The 17,759-nt window shown below is 33.4% G+C and overlaps 1 long non-coding RNA gene and 1 pseudogene across 1 annotated transcript in view; both read right to left on the minus strand.

Moving 5' to 3' along the window:
• The window catches only part of LOC110266037, a 47,266-nt gene extending 44,955 nt beyond the window's left edge, over nucleotides 1-2,311 (minus strand). Inside the window, exon 1 of the long non-coding RNA XR_002352903.1 lies at nucleotides 2,124-2,311. This is a non-coding gene — a long non-coding RNA (uncharacterized LOC110266037). The remainder of the gene's footprint in view (nucleotides 1-2,123) is intronic.
• LOC107611435 lies at nucleotides 12,057-14,386 on the minus strand (annotated as a pseudogene).

Below are 17,759 nucleotides of genomic sequence, written 5' to 3' on the forward strand. Positions count from 1 at the left end.
CCCATTTAAGATAAGTTCGTCTAATCTCATCTCTCTAATTTGGGTGATATTGCCAAATTTAAAGCCATTTTTTAGGGTCTCGTTCCAAAAAATTAAGGTCAAACTCATCAGATGTAATTTTTTAAACTTTTGAAAGTTGTATCTCACATTTTTCGTGATTCATTAAAGTAGAAGAACTACAAGTGTAAAGTGTTAATATTATAAAAGTTATATGTTCTTCTTCTTAAATATTAGCCTTCCTCTTAAAAAATGTATCAATTTTTTGATTTTTTATTATTATTTTATATAAGAATTTGAATATATATCCTGTAGAATATGTAAAGAAGAAGTTAGAAGGACAAATATTAAAATTTATAATATTTATTGAAATTTTTTTATCAATTTATACAAATACAATAATATTAATACTTATTGAATATTTTATTATTTTTTATCATATAAAAAATTAAATTAAATAAATAATAAAATATAAAATAATATTAAATTAAATAAATAAAAAATATTTATTTTTTTATATTTGAACTTAAAAGTAAAAAAAGTGTTGCTTATTGAACTTATTGGATACTTTAAGTCATAATAAAGTATTTAAACCAATTGAATTATTTTTTATCTTTTGAAAAAGTACTACTAATTTTTTTATAAAAAATTTGGGACCATAATCCCCTCTTGTCTGAATTAAACTCCGCCCCTCTCAGCAACTTCTAAGTTCTACCTATGTCGCCAATTATTGTTATCAGGTACGAAGCGAATTAAAAGAAAAATAAAATAAAACGAGAAGAAAAGAAAACAGAAACAAAATTTTAATATACATGACCAACGGTTTACGTATATATTACAAACTCAAAAGAAAAGCTCTAAGCACTTCCAACTGAGTCACCAAAAGATATAAGAGATTAATGCTCTGCTATAATTTATGTTATGGTGTATTTGGAATATAATGAAGTTGAAATTGATTTAATTTTAAAATAAACTTTTTTTTTTTTTTGGAATGGAGATAAAAAATAAGTCTTTAAATTGATTTGTAAATTCATGAATTTTACATTATAATTAGACCACTCTAAGAATAATTCATTAAAATAGGAGTTACAATATTCTTTTTTAATTATAAAATCAAATCATTATATTAATATTCAAATCTAAAAATTTATATTTTACACAATTTCAAACCCAATAATTTATTTTTAATTCATTCAAATCGAATCAATTCCAAAAATAATTTATTTTAAACGCTCTAAACACATTTATAATCGCATGTTATATAAGATCTGGTGAAAATGCCACCCCTAATAACTGTCTTGAAGAATAAGAATTATGATGTTTTATATAGAAACCTAATCTTTTATCATCAAATTATATTTGTTAGTTATTTTTTTTAAGTATTTTTTATTTAATAATTTGTTACTAACCAATAAATTATTATATATAAGAAGAAATTTGAATTTTTTAACACTTGTTTAAGTAAATGAATGAATTAATTATTCAAATTATTAATTTCTCAGTATTTTCTAGTTTTCTAATTAATTCTAGCGACTCATCATTGTCTAATCATCATTTTTTTGGTGACTAGTCTTATCATCATTATTTGACAGAAGCCAATTATTTCCGTGAAATTATTATATCCTTATGTAATTATACAAAGCCTCGAAATCTCATCCTCACAAGTTAAACTTTTAGCTTTATATATAATGTTTAATTCTAACTTCAATTTAAGCCTAATTGCTCTATAGTTTGACTATTAGTTACACCAATGATCTGGCTTCTAAGGCAGCAACTCTATTGGCAAATAAATTACTCTCTATAATCTAATTTTTCTAACTTTTATTCTTAGTTTCCTAAATTAATTAATCAATTTATTTTTAAAGTTACTTAATTATAATTTGATAAAAATTTGTACTTTTCAAAAATTATAACAGTTTTGTTTGATAAAATTAAACAAAATGAAAGAGGCTTGCAGTAAGTATAAGATATAACAATAATGCTTGGTAAAATTACAAGAGTAAGAATAAATCTGGATATATAGACGAAGAAAAAGAGTAGAAATAATTAAACACAACAATTCAAGAAATTAAATGAAAACAAAATAATGATAAAAACAATAATAAGAAAGATGAAAGAAGAGATACCGGTGGTGATGGGAGAAGGAAATGATGAATCTAGAAGCCCAAAAGCCAGTGTTCTTGGTTAAATCAGCATAATCAGTTGGAACTGAAAGAAAAAAGAATGCAATATATAGAAGCGAAATTCTCATAAAGCAAGACGAAAGGGACAAAGAAAAAATCTCGTTGTGCAATCTAATACGGACCACAAACTCTTTAAAGAACTGTACCTTGTGATGGCATAATGAATAGTCAACAGCTGAATTATCAAATTTTGTCAAAAGCGTAAAGGTCGATGAAAGATATGTTGAAAACAGTAGCATGACTAAAATTCAATTTATAATGTATTTAAAATAAAAAGCTCAACACAACAAGGTGGAGCATCAACGTCTCAAAAAAAAGTATTAAACAGATAAAATAAACTAATTTCTACTCATCTTCGACTTAATGTCTTATGGATGCTAGTTGAATGAATGTGAAGTATCATTTAAATATTTGTGAAATTAATGATTAGTTGAAAATATATTTATTAACTCTCAATAATAAATTCGAGCTATACAATTATTATGATTGAAGTAAAGCTTTGACCAAAGAGATTGAAGGAATAAAGAAATTAACAAGCTAACTGTTTGAAAAGCTTTTTATAACACCCTACCACATAAAGTTTTACACCTAGGATGTAAAACAGATGTGGCAAGGCGCTACGACTTCTAAAATAAAATACATACATATAATAGCAGAAAGAATATAATAAATTAGGAGTCTTGAAAAATGGGTGAAACAAAATCGCAAAATAAAAAGCGCAACGCTTCGGAAACGGAATAACTTGCATGTGAAGAAACTTAAAGATCATAGTTATGAATAAGTGAAAGAGTGAGTAGAGAGTCAAGAATACAGCATAACTAGCTCCTGACTCAGCCTGCGAAGTCAAGGCTGGCCGGAGAATATTTACATACATATACAAGTATCCCAAAATACACAAAATATAGAAATAAGACCCTAACTCTCCTTTAACCTCTATGAGGGACAAAATAATCAAGTTTCTTGGAGAGAAAGCTAAATACATATATACATAAGCTACATAACAAAATAACCCAGAAATCGCTCTGCTTCAGGAATCCAGACGCTTAGCGGGGTACCTTTCGACTTGCATCTGAAAATAACAACGCAGTATGGGGTGAGAACCAGAGGTTCTCAGCATGGTAAAGGTGCCACGCACATAATATAGAAGGTCCTGGGAATGCCAGAGGTAATCCTAGAACGCCGACACTCAGATTTTAAAGCTTAAGTTATTAACCAGCAACAAAAAAAAAAGTGGTCTTCTAAGAATATCTAAGCCTAGCTTAAATCTGACCCTAATACTAAGTCTTTTCCACCATTTCCTCCATCCCTCCATCTCCGATTAGTTTACACAGACAAATAAGCAAACAAGGCAAACACAAGTAACTTACAAGTAATACAGATAACAAGTACAACAAATAGCATGTTATAATCACGTAGGCATTCCCAAATAGTTCACAAATAAGCAAACAAACATTGTGCACATGATGCATGCCTGTCCTATGGCTGTTGATATCAACTGTCGGTTACGTAGCCATCCCGACATGTTCTCAAGTTCAAGAATACACCATAGGGAGAATTCCCAAGCTGACATAGGGAAGAGAACGCCCCCAAACTCAATAATATCCATGGGACGAGTCCCAAACTGACATGGGGAGAAGAGACAACACCCCAAGCTGACATGGGGAAAACAATACCCCAAGCTCAAAATATTCAATCATTTCTCATAATCATCGCTTTCATTCTCGATACTAATTCATATCTCATCTCATCGTTCTCACTTTTACTTAATCCATTGATCATACATTTTAATATTCTTGATTAATTAACATCATCAATTCTCAATTTCTTACATTATTCTCTTACTTGCCTCATACATTTCATAATGTAGAAAATCAATCATTCAAGCCTTAACATCATAATTCGTTCATATATACACCTCCTTCTTATATAATTCATCATTTTTAACCTTTACTTCATTCCCAAGTTATCTCTATTTCCTAGCTTCAACTAATTACTAGGTTTACTAGTAAGATCTAAGGTTAAAAAGATAAAAATAGAGGCTTAGAGGTTCGAAACCATGTTTGAGTCATAAAAATATAAGTGATGAAAAAATAGAGTGTGTGCGGACGCACACAATTGTGCGTGCGCACAATTTGTGAAAAGCAGAGCGTGTGCGTGTGCACGAGTGCATGCTTGCGCACACCAACCAGGAACTACTTGGTGTGCGTGCGCCTCACCTATGCGAGCGCCACCAGCAGAAAATATTTCCTGGTGCATGCGTGCGCACAATGGCGTGCGTACGCACATTTTCTGTAAAACACCAGGTGTGCGTGCACACAAAGGCGTGCGTATGCACAAGTGAAGTTATTGCTACTGTTGGGTGCGTGCGCAAATCAGTGTGCGTAGGCACACACCAGAAATTCTGATTATTTTGCTGTTCTTTAAAAATTTTCAGTTTTTGCACCAGATTTTTGGTGTCCATAACTTCCTCTACAGGATTCATTTTTCCGCAAAATTTATATTGTTCTCAAGCTTATAAAACCCTCTTTGATTTCAAACAAATCTCATCTTCATCCAAATTTTGAGGTTCGAGTTATGGACTGCCAAAGTTCATAAAAATCAAGTTTTTGTTCTAAACCTCAAACCTCCATTTTCTTCAACATTAGGTTCAATATCCATTTCCTATACATATATTCATCACAATACCTATCATAGTATGTCCATACAACTTTACACCCCACTTGCCAATTCAAAACCCATCAAACATCAAATTTTTACCAAATTCATACCTTAGTTCTTTTACCTCTATCAACATAACCATCACATTTTTCCATACATACATTTACAATCAATTTCATCAACTTGCCAACAATATTCACACACCAAGGATTATAGTTACCAACACAATATACTTATATCATCAATCAACGCAATTAATGCTAAGCCTCCAATTTACATGATCATTCCAACTTATCCTATAGTTCTCTAGCCTAAGTATTCACACAACATTATATATTAAATACGCGAAACCTAAACCATACCTTGGCCGATTTCTGCATTTGGTCCAAGGAAACACTTAAGCCATACACAGCTCCAAGGTCCAAAATCACCAAAGCATCAAGACTAATCCTCTACCAAGCCTTTCAATGCCCAAAATCAAACTCCAATATATGTACACACACCTAATTTTACATACCCACATTTAAAATTCAATTCTCACACACTAATTTAATGAATTAAAATAGGGTTAATAATCCTCACCGTACTCACAGATTCGGTGAGTCAAGTTCAACGAATTCCGCAAACTAATTCGAACCTAGAAAACCAAAATTGACAAATTTCTCAAGTTAGACACTCTTAATTTTCAAAAATTAGGGATAGAAGAACTGGAATCATAGAGAGACTTACCTAAGAAATTGTTCCAATGGAATCGTAGGGCTCAACGGGGTGAATGCGTGGCCGCAAACGGTTCGTCAATCGGAGCTCTAGATCAAAAGTTATTGAGAAATGAAATTTGAGTGAGGGTTAGGTTTTGCTTTTGTTCTTCTCCCTCCTTGAAATGTTTCTCAGCGTAAATGATGAAGAAGAAGGGAAATAAGAAGCTGTGTCTTCTTTAATGGGTTGGGTTTGGTTGGGCCTTGGGCTCATTTTGGGACCGGTTCAACCAGTTCGGCCCGTCCGGCTCAATTTTGGGCCAAATTTTTTAAAATTGGTGTCAACATTCTGATTTATATTTTTAATTTCCTTTATTAAAATTTAATTTATTGACTAATTATTCGCTAATTTAGCGGAGTTTACACTTTTCTCCATTGTGCTCTGGACTAAGTTTAACACTTTCAACAAAAAGGAAGCATAAGTAATACCCAAACCAGGAAACTAGTCACACAATGAAATAGGATGAGTTTTAAAAAGATCATTAATGTTTCTATGCATATAAATACAAGACCTTAATAAATCTCTAAAAGACAAGAAGTTGTAAAGAGTTTTCATATAAGATTTTTAATTCATATTTTAGTTTATATTATGTTCTTACATATTTGAGATGGTTCATACACATTAGATAACATTTTTGAATGAGACTTCAGAAGTTATAAAAGATTTTTATACTCATTCCTTCAAAATTTATTATAATTAATTCAGTAATAATTTTTAGTTTTGAGAAACACTATAAGAAAGTACCAAAATAGCGACTGAAAAAATTGGTTGCTAATAGCGACTGATTTAGCGACTGATACAGAATTTTCAGGACCAAATCAATATTGCTCACTAAATCGGTCGCTAAATTACATTCAGCGACCGATTTTAGCGACCAATAAATTCGGTCGCTAATTGCAACTGAATTAGCGACCGATAAGTTTTAAATACAACTAAAATAAAATCGGTCACTAAAATCGATCACTATTTTTTTATTTAGTGATCGATTTAGCAACCAAAACAGAAATAATGTCTTTGGAACTGTTGGTCAAAAAAGCGGTCACTATTTTTATTTTAGCGACCGATTTTGCATCTGATAGTGAAATAGGGTGGACAACTGTTTGGTCGCTAATTCAATCGCTAAATTGGTTGCTAATTGTTAATTTAGCGACTGATTTTAGTGACTAACATAATCTATCATTAATAGCCACCAAATTAATGACCGACTAGTTTTATACAACTAGAATATAAACCGTCGCCATTTTTTAATTTAGCGACCGAATTAGCAACCAAAACAAAAGAAGGAATGTGATTGGAACTCTTGGTCAAAAAATCGGTGCTATTTTTTAATTTAGCGACCGATTTTGCAACCGATTTATAGGTAAATAGAATAACGTGGTTGGTTACTAATTCAGTCGCTAAAGTTATGGTCATCAAATAGGTTGCTAATTTTAAATTAGCGACCGATTTTATAAATTAATCAGTCACAAAAGCAGTTGTTAAGTAAAAAAAAAAGATGTTATCTAAATTACCCTCACCAATCCTAAGTCGCCCACACCATTCTCATCTCCTCTAATCTTCTGCGCGCGTTGTCGTCTTTTTCACCGCCGTCTTCTACGCGCGTCTCGCCGCCGTCTCCTGAGGTCCTGTCGGCGTCGTCTTCTCCAGTATCAGCGCCATCTCCTGAGGTCTCCTCACCGTCTTCTTCCTCCTACAGAAACCGCCCCCTCTTCAAGCTGCAATTTTGTTTTAAATATACTAAAAATAGGTTTTCATCATCATGTGATTTGTGGTGAAGTATTATGCTCATTCTTTCTCTTCCAAGTAGTTATTCCTATTTTATCGTATTCATCGTACTTTTCAATCTTTAATTAGCTATTTTAACAGTCAATAAGTTATAGCTTAAATGGCATAATTTTCCCATACTCAATTAAGAAGTTGCGGGTTCGAGTCTCCTATCTTTGATAAAAAAAAAAAATAATGAAAAGTAAAAAATTATTAATTCTATTTAAAATATATTAAAAATAAAATTTAATCTATATTAATTAATTAATTAAATATTATCCGAACACAATTGTATTTACAGATGACAGCAGTAATAACATTTTGATTAGTAATTTATAGGTAGAGGAGAACGGATCGAACATGATTAGATTTTAAATTCAAATATTTATGAGTAAGTAATATCAATCTCCCACCTATTAACATTAACATTCACATTCACTGAGAGTCACACAGAAACAAGAGAATGCAGAGAAACACGCCGGTAAGGAAACCACACTCTTCCACCTCCGATCTCCTAACATGGTCGGAAACTCCTCCCACGGAAACCACCGCCTCACCTCCCGCCTCCTCCACCCGCTCCGGCCAGGTTCACACATTCATCCACTATTCTCTCTCTCTCTCTCTCTCTCTCTCTCTCTCTCTCTCTCTCTCTCTCTCTCTCTCTCTCTCTCTCTCTCTCTCTCTCTCTCTCTCTCTCTCTCTCTCTCTCTCTCTCTCTCTCTCTCTCTCTCTCTGACTTTTCGAATTCTTTTTCTAATTATCGCTTTTTGTCATTTACATTGAGGCCAGCTCACAGAGGAAGAAGCTTAGGCTCTTTCAAAGAGGTAAATAAAAATGCTCTTTCACTCAAATCAGATCTGTTTTCAGGTTTTTTTTTGTTCTCTATTTTTGATTTTTTCGTTCTATGATCTGATTTCTTCATTTTGATGGCTTTCAACGATTACTTCCTAAATCATGGCTTGACCGATGATAGCTGCAGTTTCAGTAATACAGCTGCTATTACTTCTTTGAACCCTAGTTAGTAAATAAAACCCCTCATTTATTTTTTTCTCCTATTTTTATCTTACTCTTTTGGATCAGAACTTCATGCAAGGTAGATTGGGTTCTATTCGTTATAGATTCGTTCGTGTGAATTCAGCTTATTTTGTTTTTAATTTGCTTAGAGTAAGATAAGATTAAATTAAATTAATGTCGAAATCTAAGGGAAAAAAGTAGGCGTGGGCATGGTTTGGATTTTTATAAATCCAAACTGGATCCACTTCAGAACCAGTTTTATGGTTCATGAAACCAATCCAGAACTGGATTGAAGAGAGAAACCGGTTTGAAAAAATAAAAATCGGTTTTAAATCGGTTTTAGAATTTAAATCCGGTTTTTTTTTATAAAATCCAGTTTTAAAACCAGTTTCTTCAACCAAAAATCCAATTTTAAAACTAGTTTTTAAAAATCTAATTTTCAAACCAGATATTTAAAAAAAAATCCACTTTTAAAACCAGTTTTTAGAAATTCAATTTTCAAACCATAATTTTTTTAAAAGTAAAATTAATACTAAAGTCATTTTAAAGTGTATAGGTTCATTACAACTAGAATTTGGTTCTTTATAAATCTAATGACAATAGCTAATCTATATAACATTTAATCATTCTCAAACTATCAAAAGGATACCACCAAAAAATTTCTCTAAAACAACAACCACAAAGTATCAAAAGATGCCAAGTTGCCAACAAAATCATCAAACAACCACAACCTTTGAGGAAAATATATCTGCAAATAACAAAATATACCTTTGTCATTTTAAAACAAATCTTCGAATGAAAGTATTAAACCAAATGAGAATATTAAGCATACCGAGTCATCATCACGATTATCAATTGATGCCGCCATAGAACAAGCACCATCATTAGAGGAAAATATATCTGCCAAGGGAATCAAATTAATTATCAAGTCTATATTCAACAACTTTTAAGTGGTAACTAATATCTAAATTATAAAATAGAAAGATGACAAAAACAAAAATAAAATAAAATGAGAAGAAATATGAAAAAAATTCTATATCTTGATCAACTTGTTGAAGAACTTCACCATCATCATCTAAAGCAGAGAAAAGATCTTCCTTAAGCCAATCTCCTGTGCAGACTAAAGCCTCTACCATTCTAGGTATTAAGGAACTGCGAACTGCGTCGAGGACTCTTCCTCCATTACTAAATGCAGACTCTGAAGCTACCGTAGAAACAGGTATAGCCAATACCTTACGGGCCATATTTCCAAGAATTGGAAATCGGGTTGAGTTGACCTTCCACCAGTTTAGTATATCGAACTTATGGGAGTATGGCTCGCATTCTTCTTGTAAATATCTATCAAGTTCAGATCTTGTATTTGTTCTGCGACCGGTTGCTTGCAGAAAAAAGCCCATGCCATGAAGATCGGTATTAATGTTGTTGGCTTGAACATTTTGCGTATCAGCTTCACTTGCTTCCTCAGAACTTGGTATTGCTGATAAAGTAACTTTATGCACTTGGACAACTTTGACTTCAATTCGCCTCCTTTTTCTTCTCCAAATAAGTAATCCAAGAAATAATTGACATACTCAATCTTTTGCATTGGATTAAGTACGATAGCAATCAATAATAACATATTCACCGAATCAGGATTGCCCCAATACTTCTCATACTTAACCCTCATCCTTTTTGCCATTGACATAGTACTAAAATCAACAGAATCACAAGAATGACGAATAAATCGTCCAATTGCAAATACTTCCTTCATAGACATATCACTGGTAACATATAAGGTACCAGAAACACGTATAGTGGCATCACTGAACACTCGCAAAAATGGTACAATGGACTCAACATACTCCCAGTCTGAATCAGAAGGAACACCTCTCCCTTTTCCTCAATTCATCTCTCCTATATAGGTATTATCTTTTAAAGCAAGCAACTCAAATGCTTTGTGATGCTTCAAAACTATCTCTAACATTTGATAGGTAGAGTTCCACCTAGTCTCAACATCCATACAAGGCAAGCCTTTATATTGAATTTTTTCTAGTTCAATACACTTTTGAAACCTACTAGCTCTAGATGGGGAAGATCTAACATATTTTACTGCACTATAAATTCTCAAGACTGATTCATCAATCTCTTTCAACCCTTCTTTTACAATTAAGTTTATAATATGTGCACAACACCTAATATGAATAAATTCACCATTCAAAATAATGCTATTCCAAGAACTCAATCGCTGCTTCAGATATTTAATTGCAACATCATTAGACGAGGCATTATCAACTATCACACTAAATACCTGATTCAAATTCCAATTATTTAAACAAGATTCAATTGTTGCTCCTATAAACTCTCCTGAATGACTTGTCACTTGACAAAAATCAAGTATTTTTTTATGTAATTTCCAATCCAAATTAACAAAGTGTGCTGTCAAACTAATATAAGTAAAATTTTAAATTGAAGTCCAAGTGTCAGTGGTTAGACATACTCTACCACAATTTGCTGAGAGAAAATCTTGCAACTTCATTTTCTCTTCAGCATAAAGAGCTCCAATGTCACGTGTTAATGTAGTTCGTGAAGTAACTTTGAATCTTGCTTGTAGGGCATGAACAAATCTTCGGAATTTTGGACTTTCAACAAAGCGAAATGGTAGCTCTTCCCCAATAAACATTTCCACAAGTGCCCTTCGAGCCTCCTCTTGGTCAAATTTGGAAGCACTGGGTGAATTTAAAATACCACGCTCATCTATAGTTAGTGTGGTCGATGTTTTTCTTCTTTTGTTCGAATCATTATTAGGATTTTGCTTGCATCTTCTCAAATGACCACCCATTGAGCTGGTTCCATTCCCATATTGTATTAAGCTTCCACAATATTTGTATTTAACCTTCTTCTCGGTAGCATTCTCTACATCAAAATGATCCCAAACAGCTGACCGATTCTTACGAATACCTGACGGTGGAGAAGATGATTGAGTGCTAGCGGACATCTCTGCTGCTTCAATATTACTGTTTTCAGTCATCTTGCTCTGCATATAAAGCAAGGTGTACATAACTCAAAATTTGGTGCCAAACATGCTAAAATTAACACAAACTAATCCAAAGAAACAACATCCAATAAAACTTTAGCATGATTCATAAACTAATCTATGTTTATATATCTCGCAAAGAAAACACGACCCAAAGATTGTGAAATTAAAACTTCATATTAAGAATGATTTTAGCATGATTCATAAACTAACATAGCCCAAAGAGAGACAAACAACTGATTTACCAGCTTAGTATCTTGCATTTTATGAAAATAATATGATATTTGCAAAGAGATATATGAACATGGATTATGAGGCTATTTCACATAAACTTAAACAGTCTAAGCAAAAACAGTACCCATTTCTTAGAAAGTTACTAACATGAACCCATGTTATGAAGATAGACCTAAGAATAAGAAGAAATTAATAAATTTGGAAAATATAAGATTAGTTTTGTACTATTGACATCAGTTATAAAACAAATGTAGTAAACCAAAATGAAATAAATAACAATATCTCATTATAAATCCAAACAATCACCTGTTATAATAATGGCTATAATTAAAGCCTCATCAAATTTGGTTATGAAGAGAGAACACAAATACAACGACAAATAGATACAAAGATATGTTGAAACTAGACATGTATACATAACACAAAATTTTCCCTGTTCATGTTCTTCTAATGACATCATCATCCACATTAATTCTCAGTGCAATTGGAGCCTCCATGACATGATTTTTCTGTTTCTCTCCAGAATAATAATGATGATAATCGGAGTACTCTTCAGACCAAACCTTATTAGACAAACTAGGACTGCTCCAAAGTGAAGAAGAATTGAACATTCCATGATTCTGACTTTTGCATGAGAATTCATCTTCAACTATGTCATAGAATTCCACTATTCTAACTTCTTGTGCAAGAGAACACCAACAACACAATAGCCATTGCATGCAATCACTAACATTTTGATTCCCACAACAAAGTTTATTATCATTTGGTGGCAAATTGAACCTTTTCCTCATTTGAATCCTCCAATATCCACCGTAGAGTAAAAAAAAAAAAAAACTGAAAGCAATATACCAATGAATCCCATGATTCTTCTTAGATTCTCATCATCAATGTGCAAAAAGATTATTATAAAGATGCAAAAGGGTGCCATACAAAATAGAAAAAAAGTTGAAATGTGAACATAAATGTTACCAAAGTGAAGCCTTTTCATGTTCCTTCCAAAAGTGCAAAAACCACAGAAGAGTGTTTGGTATGCAACAGAAAGATTTTGCTTAAGATCAAATAGCCCTCCTCTCCATTCAGGTGCATACTCAATAACAACAAGGCCATGATCATTTCTTGATGCAAAAGAAAAGCTCATTTCGGACGGTAATCTTGAACTGGTTGAACAATGTACTTCATCAGATTCATATTCCTTGCCTAGAGGGCTAACAAAGCAGTATAGTCCTGCGAAAATTGGAGCAGCAATTGCGATCGAGATGCATATACCAACTCCAACGGCCGGCCTTTTAGACCGGTCGAACCCTAAATTAAGGCTGCATAATGCATATTGAGCAAAGCAATTAACATGGAGTAATACAATAACAACCATCATGTGGAAAAATTCATGAGGCTTGGGATTTCCATTCTTGCAATACAAGTTTCTGAGGATTGTTATGTCTTCTTGTTTCCACCTAAGAAGAAGAACAAGATGGTAGAATCTCTTCGGATGTTGGTATAGACACATGAGAGTGAATAGAGCATTGAGGATTTGGTTGTTTGCTTCAAACCATTCATCTCTTTGGGATTTCTTGGTGAGGATTCTGTTTAGCATTCCTGTCATAACTAGGAAGAGAATCGCGCCGGAGATGATGACACAAGTTATCCATAGAAGAAGTGCCATGTTCAAAGGATTCTTGATCCATTGCTTGCAAGTTGTGCTAATACATGACCAATCAATCTTCTTCTTGGAAAAAATAGCATTCTTGAAAGGATTCATAAGATTTTCCTGTAAAAAATGTGAAATGAGTCTCTGAGGTTTAAGATTATGGAGGGCGTATGTGTTATTATCTTTAATATAATAAGATTATGAAAAAATTAAAGTGGACAAGATATTTAGAAAAAGCTTTAATTTCTTTGGGAAATAAGATGAATGAATAACAATAACAAAATCATATCTTGTTCCTAAATATAAAAACATAATCACAATCAACGCAGATTAATGGTTGGACAAAGAACTAAGTATGAAAATCAATTAATCAAAATGCAATTCAAACTCAAGAATTCCAGCAGCAATATCTCAATAGGATTAAACAATCTTAGCCCAGTTTCTCATCAAAACAGCCCAGTTTCAGCAACAATTTCAGCAATTTTGCAATAAAGTATTAAATTTTCACACAAGCAAACAATGTTCAAACCATCTCAGCCCAATTTTTCATCAAAACAGCAATTCCATCATAAACCTAACAATCTAAAAAAAATCATCCTAACCTAACCACCTATAATCAACTAACAGTAACTAATCTAACTAAGCTAATTAACCAAAATTAACTAATTAACCAAAATTAATCAAACTTAATAAAAATAAAAAGGAAAATGGACAAAAACCTAGAAGCAGAAAACTAGAACAGGGGCTACTGCTTGTTCTGGTTTAGTTTCACGAACTTTGTTGTGCTCTTGGGTGGAAAAACAAAATCTACAATGCAATCAATTACAAAATCAGATACGACAACCCAAAATTCCTCTAGAAGAAGAACGAGCAGAGGTAATGGTACTAACGCTGTGACCCAGTGGCAAGAAGCACGAGCAAAGGCGAATGGAAAGCCCACACCTGTGACGGCAAGTCGGCAAGACGGAGACGATGAAACCAAAGAATGACAACGGCGAACGAGAAAGGAGAAGACCGAAGAAGAAGCGCCGAAGGAGAAGGCACCACAGTTGAAGGAGAAGCACCGAAGGAGAAGACACCACAGTTGAAGGAGAAGCGTGACGCCACAGTTGATTTGTGCATAGTGTGAACTGTTATCTGGGTCACTAAATTAGGGTTTTTCCAAATTTGGATCCGGATCTGGATTTAAGTTGGTTAAATGGTTTGGATTAAAAAACCAAACTATAAAATTGATGCAATGTGATTTGGATTTTTTTTTAAAACTGATTTTCTTAAAATGGTTTGGTTTGGATTGGGTTTAAAATCCAAGATTTATATTTTTTTGCGCAGCCTTAGAAAAAAATATGAGTGAAGACTTATGCGTTAATGGTTTTTGATTTTTCAGGTAATGATAAATGCAAGTTTCCTTCCAAGTGAATTGAGCTAAAATTTCAGTTTATTGAAACTGCTTTCTTTCTGCCTTTTTTTTGGATAGTAAGAAGTAAAACTATTTTTAGTAGCCGCTTGAATTGGGAAAGGAATATGGCAAAACATAAAGATCACTACAAGAAAATGATGTATTTGTAACAAAAAAATTGTATTAAATTTAAAATTGTTATAAAATTAGGATTTTTTCGTAACAATAATTAGTTATTATTACAAAAATAAGAATATTTTGTAACAACATAATTCCTTTTGTTACAAATTATGTGATGCATTCGCATTTTAACTAGATTAGCTAGTTAGTTTAGTTAATTTTAGTTCAATTTCATGTATTTTAATCAAAATAAACAAGCACTTAGATGGATTCTCTCATCATATTTTGATATGTTAAGAACTAAGTGAATTATGCTCAATTTCATGCAAACAATTCAAGAAAAGTATGAATGAGTGAGCTATCTAAAATTAGCTGCTCAAGAGACAGAGCTTTGATGTATTGCTATTTGTTTGATCATGACAGGGGAGAAGAGCACCAAGTTTCCTTCAAGAACACCCCACAGCCAGCATAGCGCTATGCCCCCTTGAAGAGCGCTGCGTCCTCCTGCACCATACATGATTAAAAAGAGCGCCTTTGGCGCTACGCTCCCTTTCAAGAGCGCACTGTGCTTGTGTGTGTACGCACAACCGAGTGTGCGTACACACAGGAGGAGCGCCTTTGGCGCTACGCTCTTCACCAAAGGGTGCCTGTGATAGTTTCAAAGTTGGTATTGAAAAATTGGCCAGTGACGCGTACGCGTAGACGACGCGTATGCGTGAGAGCGATATTTTTGAAGGGTCGCATGCACGCATGGATAAAGCGTACGCAAGAATTTGACATTTTTGATGGCCACGCGCACGCATGGATGAAGCGTACGCATGAGTGTGAAGTTTTTGCAAGGCCACACGCACACATAGACGAGGCGTACGCGTGGAAGAGCGCCCTTGGGCGCGAACACTACGCTCTTTTCAAAGAGCGCTGAAGATGACGCACACGCGTGGGTGACGTGTATGCGTCACAAGTGCTAAAGTGCTGAATGACGCGCACGCTTGGGCAACGTGTACGCGTGAGTACACGAGCGCTACGCCCTCTCAAGAACGCTACGCCAGCCTGGGAGAAGAATTTTTCATGAACCAAAAAGCCCACTTTGAAGAGTTTCCAAGTACACCTGAAGAAGCAAGTACACTAGTATAAATAGATGGCATCTTGAATTATTAAGGGGCTTCTTCTGGATCTTCTTTTTTAGCTTTTTTCTTTTATCGATTTGTACTTTTGCACTTTACTTTCTGCTAAGACTTTATATCACTTTCAGTTTTCACTTTTGATTTACAGTTTTCTTTTCTTTTTCTTCTATGCTTAGTTTAATTTTCAGTTTTAGATTTCTGTTTGTACTTGGAGCTATGAGTCACTAAACCCCATTTTCACTAGGGGAAGGAGCTCTGTTGGTTTTTAATGAATTAATACTTCTTCTTTTCTTCTCAATTCAATTTGATTTATCTAAGAAGAAACTCCTGTTCTTCACAGATTCAATTACTATCGAGAGAGGAATTGAATCTATTTGAATTGTGTGATGAACCTGAGAAAGGAGTCATAGAATTCAGTTTGGAGTTTGTCCTCTCATAATTCTCTTGATTGATATATTCTGGGTTTGGTATGTGAGATGTAACCACCCTGAATTGAAATTCTGGGAATTGTGTGGCATTTGGGATTAGCAATTGATCTTCACCTCTTCTCATGAGCAATTAGATCAAGAGATTGGCAATTGTTTGTGATAAGAGAAATTGAATCACCAAGAGATTAGGATCCAATTATTCACAATCCGCCATAGATCTATCTTACATGATTGAGAAGGAATTGATCACCATTAATTCATGAGAAATCAACATCTCTGATCCCTAGTGATCTCACCCATCATCAATCTTTACTTTTGTTCTTTTGAATTTCTCATTACCCAATACCCAATCCCCCTATTTACATTCCTGCAATTTATAATTTCTACCATTTACATTTCAGCTTTCACTTACCTGCAACTTAAGCTTCTGCTCTTTATATTTCAGTTATTACTTTCCTGCACTTTAAGTTTCTGTTATTATATTTTCAGTCATTTAATTCATTCTCTTTTACTTTCAGTCATTTCAATTCCCTGTCATTTATAATTCTGCACTTTACTTTCATGTTGAATATATCAAGAAATCACAAATTGTTTGCCTAACTAAACCACCATTTAACTAAAAATTGCTTAATACACCAATCTCCGTGGGATCGTGATGTAGGAAAATTGTCGGTATAGAATTTCTCAATGAAATTGTTATGTTGCAGGTATATTTCTAAACCAACAAACAATCCTCAATCAAAATTTAATTTATTTGTCACAAGTACAAACCCCAATAAAAATAACCGAAGTATTTAAACCTCGGGTCGTCTCTCAAGGAATTGCAGGGAAGTGTTCATGTTATTGGTTATGGGAAAATGTTTTTGGGGTTTTGAATAAGGGACAAGAAAAATAAATGACAAGAAAGTAAATGAACTCAAATGATAAAAAGGTCTTGACAAGGGTTGATGGTTAAGGATCTTTATCCTTGTCACTAACCACAACATGATAATTGCAAGGATCAATCCCATTAAGTCATCTTCTAACAAGTGGAGGAAAGTCAAATAGGCTACATCAATCCTAATCCATAAGTTCTAGCCACCTCACTAATTAACTTAGTGGAAGCTAGAGTCAATGGATACCAATCATCAATCACTTGGATATTAGCAACTCAAGTTCACCTAAGTTACCATCCCAAGCCAAGAACACAAAAATCTACTCTAACATCCTTCCAAGAATTTTATCAAATACTTGGAAGGCATAAAAGGAAAGAAAAATAAAATTGCAAGAGATGTAAATCTACAACTACCAATTGTAAGGAATTAGCAACAACAACGCAATTAAACAATGAAAGAAATCAAACATAAATTGCATTAAAGGAAAATAAGAGAAACAAGAGTGCATCAACAACAAAGTAAAAAATACAAGGAGTGGAATACTAAACTAGG

This window comes from Arachis ipaensis, chromosome B08 (genome assembly GCF_000816755.2).
Source record: "Arachis ipaensis cultivar K30076 chromosome B08, Araip1.1, whole genome shotgun sequence".
Classification (NCBI taxonomy): Eukaryota; Viridiplantae; Streptophyta; class Magnoliopsida; order Fabales; family Fabaceae; genus Arachis; species Arachis ipaensis.